Source organism: Arachis ipaensis, chromosome B5, assembly GCF_059453495.1.
Source record: "Arachis ipaensis isolate K30076 ecotype BB chromosome B5, ASM5945349v1, whole genome shotgun sequence".
Classification (NCBI taxonomy): Eukaryota; Viridiplantae; Streptophyta; class Magnoliopsida; order Fabales; family Fabaceae; genus Arachis; species Arachis ipaensis.
The window spans coordinates 128,139,373-128,150,474 of record NC_142440.1 but is presented as its reverse complement, the minus strand read 5'-3'; the positions used below and the strand labels follow the sequence as shown (position 1 = coordinate 128,150,474).

Here is an 11,102-nt window from a genome sequence, read left to right as displayed (position 1 = left end):
AATTAATACAAGTACTATTGTTTTTCTATTCAACTCAAGTCTATTTCTTCTCCAAGATATTCATTCGCACCCAAGAACATGATGAATGTGATGATTATGTGACACTCATCACCATTCTCACCTATGAATGCGTGACTGACAACCACTTCCGTTCTACATGCAAACAAGATTGAATGTGTATCTCTTGGGTTTCTAATCTAAGATTGGAACCTTCATGGTATAGGCTAGAATTATTGGCGGTCATTCTTGAGATCTGGAAAGTCTAAACCTTGTCTATGGTATTCCGAGTAGGATCTGGGAAGGAATGACTGTGACGAGCTTCAAACTCGAGATTGTTGGGCGTGTGACAGACGCAAAAGGATCAATGGATCCTATTCCAACATGATCGAGAACCGACAGATGATTAGTCGTGTGGTGACAGTGCATTTGGAACGTTTTCACTGAGAGGACGGGAAGTAGCCATTGACAACAGTGATGCCCAACATAAAGCTTGCCATGGAAAGGAGTATGAATGATTGGAAGAAGGCAATAGGAAAGCAGAGGTTCAGGAGGAACAAAGCATCTTCATACGCTTATCTGAAATTCCAACCAAAGAATTACATAAGTATCTCTATCTTTATTTTATGTTTTATTTATCTTTTAATTATCAATTCTCCATCACTATCTGAATTCGCCTAACTGAGATTTACAAGGTGACCATAGCTTGCTTCAAGCCGACAGTCTCCGTGGGATCGACCCTTACTCACGTAAGGTATTACTTGGACGACCCAGTGCACTTGCTGGTTAGTTGTGCGGAATTGTGACAAAGTGTGATTCACGTTTAAGAGCTCCAAGTCCTTTGGCGCCATTGTTGATGATCACAATTTCGTGCACTAAGTTTTTGGCGCCGTTGCTGGGGATTGTTCGAGTTTGGACAACTGACGGTTTATCTTGTTGCTTAGATTAGGTACTTTTCTTTTTATTTTTCAGAATTTTTAAGAATGAATTCTAGAGTTTCAAGGTGATGTTCTTATCATCACAAAAGCTGATTGATTCTCATCAATTTAGCTGCTGAATGTAATGTCCTGCTGAAGCTTGGATAACCATGTCTAATCTTTTTAGACTGAAGCTTTAGACTAACATTGCATGATTCCTGGAATTCTTATTAAAAGTTTTGAATCACTTTATTTTCTTTTCCACTCAATTTCTGAAAAATCACAAAAAAATTTATAAAACCATAAAATCAAAAATATTTTTATGTTTCTTGTTTGAGTCTAGTATCAATTTTTAAGTTTGGTGTCCTGCATGCATTGTTTGATTTGAGTTTCCTAAGATTAATTGTATTTTGATTGTTTCTCATCATTGAAAAATTCAAAAAAAAAATCTCAAAACTATGTCTTTTCAAGTCAATAATACAAAGAATTGAAGATTCAGAACATTCAGCAGAGGAATCAAACAGAAAAAGCTGGGCGTTCAAAACGCCCAGTGAAGAAGGAAAACTGGCGTTTAAACGCCAGCCAGGGTACCTGGTTGGGCGTTTAACGCCCAAAAAGGTAGGATTTTGGGCGTTAAACGCCAGAATGGATGCCATTCTGGGCGTTTAACGCCAGAAGGACACTAGAGGGAAGATTTTGTTTTTAATTCAAATTTTTTTCAAATCTTCATAATTTTTCAAAATCGAATCTTTTTCAAATTATATCCTTTCAATCATATCCTTTCAAAATCAATTTCTTTCCATTTTTTTTATTATTATAATTTTCGAAAATCCTTGCTATAATTAATGATTTACTTCAAAATTTTCAGGTTGTTACTTGCCTATTAAGAAAGGATCAAATTTTAAATTTTAGAATCATATCTTTTAATTTCTTGTTAGTCAAGTAATCAACTTTAATTTTTAAACTTTCTTTTTTTAAAAATTGATTTTCAATCATATCTTCTCAATCATATCTTTTCAATCACATCTTTTTCAAAATTAATTTTCAATCATATCTTTTTAATTTCTAATTTCAAAATCTTTTCAAAAATCACTTAATTTCTTTCCTAATCTTAATTTTCGAAAATCTCAATCAAAATTTCAAATTTCTTTTTAATTATTTCAAAATATTTTTAATTTATTTTCGAAAATTCTTCCCCTCTTCTCACATCCTTCTATTTAAGGGACTAACACTCCTCCTCAAGGTGTAATTCGAACTTTATCCCTCTTGATAAGTTCGAATTCTCTTCTATCTACCTCCTCCTTCTATTCTTATTTTCCTCTGACACCTCAAGGAATCTCTATACTGTGACATAGAGGATTCCCTACTTTCTTGTTCTCTTCTTTTTCATATGAGCAAGAACAAAGATAAAGGCATACTTATTCAAGCTGATCCTGAACCTGAAAGGACCTTGAAGAGAAAGCTAAGAGAAGCTAAAGCACAATTCTCTCTAGAGGGCCTAACAGAACTTTTCAAAGAAGAAGAAACCATGGCAGCCGAAAACAACAATGCCAATAATGCAAGGAATGTGCTTGGTGACTTTACTGCACCTACTCCCGACTTCTATGGGAGAAGCATCTCAATCCCTGCCATTAAAGCAAACAACTTTGAGCTTAAGCCTCAATTAGTCTCTCTAATGCAACAGAATTGCAAGTTTCACGGACTTCTATTGGAAGATCCTCATCAGTTCTTAGCTGAATTTTTGCAAATCTGTGACACTATCAAGACCAATGGGGTTGACCCTGAAGTCTGCAGACTTATGCTCTTCTCTTTTGCTGTAAGAGACAGAGCTAGGACATGGTTGGATTCACAACCTAAAGAAAGCTTGAACTCTTGGGAAAAGCTAGTTAATGCCTTCTTGGAAAAGTTCTTTCCACCTCAAAAATTGAGCAAGCTTAGAGTAGAAGTCCAAACCTTCAAACGGAAGGAAGGTGAATCCCTCTATGAAGCTTGGGAAAGATACAAGCAATTGATCAGAAGGTGTCCTTCTGACATGCTTTCTGAATGGAGCATCATAGGTATCTTCTATGATGGTCTGTCTGAACTATCCAAGATGTCATTGGACAGCTCTGCTGGAGGATCTCTTCATCTGAAGAAGACGCCTGCAGAAACTCAGGAACTCATTGAAATGGTTGCAAATAACCAATTCATGTACACTTCTGAAAGGAATCCTGTGAATAATGGGACAACTCAGAAAAAGGGAGTTCTTGAGATTGATACTCTGAATGCCATATTAGCTCAGAATAAAATATTGACCCAACAAGTCAATATGATTTCTCAGAGTCTGTCTGGAATGCAAGCAGCAACAGACAGTACTAAGGAAGCTTCCTTTGAAGAAGAAGCTTATGATCCTGAGAACCCAGCAATGGAAGAGGTGAATTACATGGGAGAACCCTATGGAAACACCTATAATCCTTCATGGAGAAATCATCCAAATCTCTCATAGAAGGATCAACAGAGACCTCAACAAGGTTTCAACAATAGTAATGGTGGAAGAAAGAGGTTTAGCAATGGCAAGCCTTTTCCATTATCTTCTCAGCAACAGACAAAGAATTCTAAGCAAAGCCACTCTGACTTAGCAACCATTGTCTCTGATCTAATCAAAACCACTCAAAGTTTCATGACTGAAACAAGGTCCTCCATTAGAAATTTGGAGGCACAAGTGGGTCAGCTGAGTAAGAAAATTACTGAACTCCCTCCTAGTACTCTCCCAAGCAATACAGAAGAGAATCCAAAGAGAGAGTGCAAGGCCATAAACACGTCTCACATGGCCGAACCTGGAGAGGAGGAAGAGGCTGTGATCTCCACTGAGGAAGACCTCAATGGACGTCCACTGACCTCCATGGAGTTCCCTGATGAGGAACCATGGGAATCTGAGGCTCACGCAGAGACCATAGAGATTCTATTGGATTTACTTCTGCCATTCATGAGCTCTAATGAGTATTCTTCCTCTGAAGAAGATGAAGATGTTACTGAAGAGCAAGTTGCTAAGTACCTTGGAGTAATCATGAAGCTGAATGCCAAGTTGTTTGGTAATGAGACTTGGGAGGATGAACCTCCATTGCTCATCAAAGAACTGGATGACTTGACTAGGCAGAGATTACCTCTGAAGAGACAAGATCCTGGAAAGTTCTCAATACCTTGTACCATAGGCACCATGACCTTTGAGAAGGCTCTGTATGACCTAGGGTCAAGCATAAACCTCATGCCTCTCTCTGTAATGGAGAAGCTAGGGATCATTGAGGTACAAGTTACAAGAATCTTACTAGAGATGGCAGACAATTCAAAGAAACAGTCTTATGGACTTGTAGAGGATGTCTTGGTAAAGGTTGAAGACCATTACATCCCTGCTGATTTCATAATCCTAGAGACTGGGAAGTGTATGGATGAATCCATCATCCTTGGCAGACCCTTCCTAGCCACAGCAAAAGCTGTGATTGATGTTGACAGAGGAGAATTGATCATTCAAGTGAATGGAGACTCCCTTGTGTTTAAAGCTCAAGGATATCCCTCTCTCACCATGGAGAGAAAGCATGCAGAGCTTCTCTCAATACAGAGTCAAATAGAACCCCCACAGTCAAACTCTAAGTTTGGTGTTGGGAGGCCACAACCAAACTTTAAGTTTGGTGTTGAACCCCCACATTCAAACTCTAAGTTTGGTGTTGGGAGGCTCTAACATTGCTCTAAACATTTGTGAGGCTCCATGAGAGCCACTGTCAAGCTATTGACATTAAAGAAGCGCTTGTTGGGAGGCAACTCAATCTTTAACTATCTATATTAAATTTCTATTTTCTTTTGTTATTTTATGTTTTCCTTAGGTTGATGATCATGTGAAGTCACAAAAACAATTGAAAAAGAAAAAATAGAAGGAAAAACAGAATAAAAAATAGAACACCCTGGAGGAGAAACTTACTGGCGTTTAAACGCCAGTAAGGGTAGCAAAATAGGCGTTAAACGCCCAGTCTGGTACCATTCTGGGCGTTTAACGCCAGAAATGGGCACCAGACTGGCGTTTAACGCCAGGAATGGGCAAGAAGCTGGCGTTAAACGCCAGAAATGGGCAGCAACCTGGCGTTTAACGCCAGGATTGGCAGCAAGGGGCGTTTTGCACGCCACATGGTGCAGGAATGAGAAATCCTAGACACCTCAGGATCTGTGGACCCAACAGGATCCCCACCTACCTCATCTCTCTCTCTCTTCTTCACCCATTCACCAACCACCTCAATACCTCTTTCCCAAAAAAACCTTTCACCTATCAAATCCAACCAAAAACCCCTCACCTATCAAATCCCACCATTCTCTTCACCACTCACATCCATCCTTCATAAAACCCCACCTACCTCACCATTCAAATTCAAACCACTTTCCCACCCAAACCCACCCATAATGGCCGAACCATACCCCCTTCTCCACTCCTATATAAACCCATCTTCACCCCTTCATTTTCACACAACATACATACTACATATCCCCCTTGGCCGAAACACAAAGCCCCCTCCATCTCCTCTATTTCTTCTTCTTCTACTCTCTTCTTTCTTCTTTTGCTCGAGGACGAGCAACCTTATAAGTTTGGTGTGGTAAAAGCTAAAGCTTTTTTTGTTTTTCCATAACCATTAATGGCACCAAAGGCCGGAGAAACCTCTAGAAAGAGGAAAGGGAAGGCAAAAGCTTCCACGTTCGAGTCATGGGAGATGGAGAGATTCCTCTCAAGGGTGCATCAAGACCACTTCTATGAAGTTATGGCCAAGAAGAAGGTGATCCCCGAGGTCCCTTTTAAGCTCAAAAAGGGCGACTATCCGGAGATCCGACATGAGATCCGAAGAAGAGGTTGGGAAGTTCTCACCAACCCCATTCAACAAGTCGGAATCTTAATGGTTCAAGAGTTCTATGCCAATGCATGGATCACCAAGAACCATGATCAAAGTGTGAACCCGGACCCCAAGAATTGGCTTACAATGGTCTGAGGGAAATACTTAGACTTTAGTCCGAAAAATGTAAGGTTGGCATTCAATTTGCCTATGATGCAAGGAGATACACACCCATACACTAGAAGGGTCAACTTTGATCAAAGGTTGGACCAAGTCCTCATGGACATCTGTGAAGAGGGCGCTCAATGGAAGAGAGATTCAAGAGGGAAGCCGGTTCAACTAAGAAGGCATGACCTCAAGCCCGTGGCTAGGGGATGGTTGGAGTTCATCCAACGCTCAATCATTCCCACTAGCAACCGATCTGAAGCTACTATAGACCGGGCTATCATGATTCATAGCATCATGATTAGAGAGGAAGTAGAAGTTCATGAGGTTATATCCCAAGAACTCTATAAAGTGGCGGACAAGTCCTCTACTATGGCAAGGTTAGCCTTCCCTCACCTCATTTGTCACCTCTGCAATTCAGTTGGAATTGACATAGAGGGAGACATTCTCATTGATGAGGACAAGCCCATCACTAAGAAAAGGATGGAGCAAACAAGAGATCCCACTCATGGACAAGAGCATGAGGAAAATCCTCATCATGAAATCCCTGAGATGCCTCAAGGGATGCATTTTCATCCACAAAACTATTGGGAGCAAATCAACACCTCCCTAGGAGAATTAAGTTCCAACATGGGACAACTAAGGGTGGAGCACTAATCCTCCATGAAATAAGAGAAGACCAAAGAACCATGAGAGAGGAGCAACAAAGGCAAGGAAGAGACATTGAGGAGGTCAAGCACTCCATAAGATCTTCAAGAGGAAGAACAAGTCGCCATCACTAAGGTGGACCCGTTCTTTAATTTCCTTGTTCTTTATTTTCTGTTTTTTGAATTTTTATGCTTTATGTTTATTTATTTTTGTGTCTTTATTACACGATCATTAGTGTCTAAGTGTCTATGCCTTAAAGCTATGAAAATGAATCCATCACCTTTCTTAAATTAAAAATGTTTTTAATAGAAAAATAAAAAGAAGTGCATGAATTTCAAATTTTAAAATAGTTTAATTATTTTGATGTGGTGGAAATACTATTATTTTTCTGAATGAATGCTTGAACAGTGCATATTTTTGAATTTGATTGTTTATGAATGTTAAAATTGTTGGCTCTTGAAAGAATGATGGGAAAAGGAGAAATGTTATCTGATGATATGAAAAATCATAAAATTGATTCTTTAAGCAAGAAAAAGCAGTGAAAAGCTTGCAGAAAAAAAAAGAGAGGCAAAAAAAAGAGAAAAGAAAAAGAAAGAAAAAGAAAAGCAAGCAGAAAAAGCCAATACCCCTTTAAACCAAAAGGCAAGGGTGATAAAAAGGATCCAAGGCATTGAGCATCAGTGGATAGGAGGGCCCACAGGAATAAAATCCTGGCCTAAGCGGTTAAACCAAGCTGTCCCTAACCATGTGCTTGTGGCGTGAAGGTGTCAAGTAAAAACTTGAGACTGAGCGGTTAAAGTCATGGTCCAAAAGCAAAAAGAGTGTGCTTAAGAGCTCTGGACACCTCTAATTGGGGACTCTAGCAACGCTAAGTCACAATCTGAAAAGGTTCACCCAGTTATGTGTCTGTGGCATTTATGTATCCGGTGGTAATACTGGAAAACAAAATGCTTAGGGTCACGGCCAAGACTCATAAAGTAGCTGTGTTCAAGAATCAACACACTTAACTAGGAGAATCAATAACACTATCTGAATTCTGAGTTCCTATAGAAGCCAATCATTCTGAACTTCAAGGGATAAAGTGAGATGCCAAAACTGTTCAGAAGCAAAAAGCTAAAAGCCCCGCTCATCTAATTAATACTGATCTTCATAGATGTTTTTGGAATTCATTTTATATTCTCTTCTTTTTATCCTATTTGATTTTCAGTTGCTTAGGGACAAGCAACAATTTAAGTTTGGTGTTGTGATGAGCGGATAATTTATACGCTTTTTGGCATTATTTTTAGTATGTTTTTAGTATATTTTAATTAGTTTTTATTATATTTTTATTAGTTTTTAAATAAAAATCACTCTTCTGGAGTTTACTATGAGTTTGTGTATTTTTTTGTGATTTCAGGTATTTTCTGGCTGAAATTGAGGGACCTGAGCAAAAATCTGATTCAGAGGCTGAAAAAGGACTGCAGATGCTGTTGGATTCTGACCTCCCTGCACTCGAAGTGAATTTTCTGGAGCTACAGAAGCCGAATTGGCGCGCTTTTAATTGCGTTGGAAAGTAGACATCCTGGGCTTTCCAGCAATATTTAATAGTCCATACTTTGCCTGATATTTGATGGCCCAAACAGGCGTTCCAAGTCAGCTCAAGAATTCTGGTGTTTAACGCCGAAACTGGCACAAAAGCTGGAGTTAAACACCCAAACTGGCACAAAAGCTGGCGTTTAACTCCAAGAAAAGTCTCTACACATGGAAACTTCAATGTTCAACCCAAGCACACACCAAGTGGGCCCGGAAGAAGATTTTTGCATTAATTACTGATTTCTGTAAACCGTAGGCTACTAGTTCTCTATAAATAGGACCTTATACTATTGTATTTTCATCTTTGGACGTTTAGTCCCTAGACCTTGGAGGCTGGCCATTCGGCCATGCTTACACCATTATCACTTTTGTATTTTCAACGGTGGAGTTTCTACACACCATAGATTAAGGTGTGGAGCTCTGCTGTTCTTCATGAATTAATACAATTACTATTGTTTTTCTATTCAACTCAAGTCTATTTCTTCTCCAAGATATTCATTCGCACCCAAGAACATGATGAATGTGATGATTATGTGACACTCATCACCATTCTCACCTATGAACGCGTGACTGACAACCACTTCCGTTCTACATGCAAACAAGCTTGAATGTGTATCTCTTGGGTTTCTAATCTAAGAGTGGAACCTTCGTGCTATAGGCTAGAATTATTGGTGGTCATTCTTGAGATCCAGAAAGATTAAACCTTGTCTGTGGTATTCCGAGTAGGATCTGGGAAGGGATGACTGTGACGAGCTTCAATTCGCGATTGTTGGGCGTGTGACAGACGCAAAAGCATCAATGGATCCTATTCCAACATGATCGAGAACCGACAGATGATTAGCCGTGCGGTGACAGCGCATTTGGAATATTTTCACTGAGAGGACGGAAAGTAGCCATTGACAACGGTGATGCCCAACATAAAGCTTGCCATAGAAAGGAGTATGAATGATTGGAAGAAGGCAATAGGAAAGCAGAGGTTCAGAAGGAACAAAGCATCTTCATACGCTTATCTGAAATTCCAACCAAAGAATTACATAAGTATCTCTATCTTTATTTTATGTTTTATTTATCTTTTAATTATCAATTCTCCATTACTATCTGAATTTGCCTGACTGAGATTTACAAGGTGTCCATAGCTTGCTTCAAGCCGACAGTCTCCGTGAAATCGACCCTTACTCACGTAAGATATTACTTGGAAGACCCAGTGCACTTGCTGGTTAGTTGTGCGAAATTGTGACAAAGTGTGATTCACGTTTAAGAGCCCCAAGTCCTTTGGCGCCATTGTTGATGATCACAATTTTGTGCACCAGAAGGCTAACCTTGCCAAAGTAGAGAACTAGTCCGCCACCTTGTAGAGTTCTAGGGATATGATCTCATGAACTTCTACTTCTTCTCCAATCATGATACTACGAATCATGATAGCCCGGTCTATTGTAACTTCAGACCGGTTGCTAGTAGGAATTATGGAGCGTTGGATGAACTCCAACCATCCTCTAGCCACTGGTTTAAGGTCAAGCCTTCTTAGTTGAATCGGCTTGCCTCTTGAATCTCTCTTCCATTGAGCGCCTTCCACACAAATGTCCATGAGGACTTGGTCCAACCTTTGATCAAAGTTGACTTTTCTAGTGAAAGGGTGAGGGTCTCCTTGCATCATTGGCAAGTTGAATGCTAACCTCACATTTTCCGGACTGAAATCCAAGTAGTTCTCCCGAACCATTGTGAGCCAATTCTTTGGGTTTGGGTTCACACCTTGGTCATGGTTCCTAGTGATCCATGCATTAGCATAGAACTCTTGAACCATTAAGATTCCGACTTGTTGAATGGGGTCGGTGAGGATTTTCCAACCTCTTCGAACTTCATGTCGGATCTCTGGATATTCACTCTTTTTGAGCTTAAAGGGGACCTCGGGAATCACCTTGTTCTTGGCCACAACTTCATAGAAGTGGTCTTGATGGACCTTTGAGATAAATCTCTCTATCTCCCATAACTCGGAGGTGGAAGCAATTGCCTTCCCTTTCCTCTTTCTAGAGGTTTCTCCGGCCTTAGGTGCCATTAGTGGTTATGGAAAACAAAAAGCTTTATCTTTTCCCACACCAAACTTAGAATGGTTGCTCATCCTCAAGCAAAAGAAGAAGAAAGAAAGGAGTAGAAGAAGAAGAAATAGAGGAGATGGAGGGAGGTGAGTGGTTCGGCCAAAGGGAGAAGAAGTGTGTATGATGTGTGGAAATGAAGATGGTAAGGAGGGGTATTTATAGGGTAAGGGAGAGGCGGGTTTCGGTCATGAAGGGGAGGGTTTGGGAGGGAAATGGTTTGAATTTGAATGGTGAGGTAGGTGGGTTTTAATGATGGATGGATGTGAGTGGTGAAGAGAGTATGGATAAGAGGGTAAGATTTGATAGGTGAATGGTGTTCATACCCTGGGTCGAGCTTTCCGACCCGGGATGTTTAGCAACAAGGTGATCGACCTCTTTCCAGTCAGACTATCCGACCTCTTCTCAAAGAGCTCGGCCAACTCACCTGGGAAGCCCAATAAAGGGCCCAGATAGAGGAACACAACCCAAATCCAAATGTGGCCCAGGCCTACAGAGATAAGGACGGTTCCCTTGAAGATAAGATGACCTCACCCAAAGATAAGATAAGATAAGATAACTAACTTATCTTATCTAAAAAGGTCACTCCACACCATTATAAATACACTGGAGCACCCAGGTATAACTCATATTCTAATTCTACTAAAAACCTATTTAATACCCTTGCTAACTTAAGCATCGGAGTCTCTTGCAGGTACCACCACCCTCCGGTGACAAAGGATCAGCAGCATAGCCAGTCCAACAAGTCGGACACGGCTGCTCTGGCCACCATCCACCAGCCGGACACGTCAGCTCCGACCAGCACAGAAGATCTCGTCCGAGATCGACCTACAGTTTCAGGTAACCCTCGGAACATTGGCGCCATT

The 11,102-nt window shown here is 40.3% G+C and overlaps 1 non-coding gene across 1 annotated transcript; it reads right to left on the bottom strand.

The window, feature by feature from the left end:
- Positions 1-2,844: 2,844 nt before the first annotated feature.
- LOC148565738 (small nucleolar RNA R71) lies at positions 2,845-2,952 on the bottom strand. Its single transcript, XR_015884903.1, has one exon. It is a non-coding gene; the product is annotated as a small nucleolar RNA R71 (small nucleolar RNA).
- Positions 2,953-11,102: the final 8,150 nt, after the last annotated feature.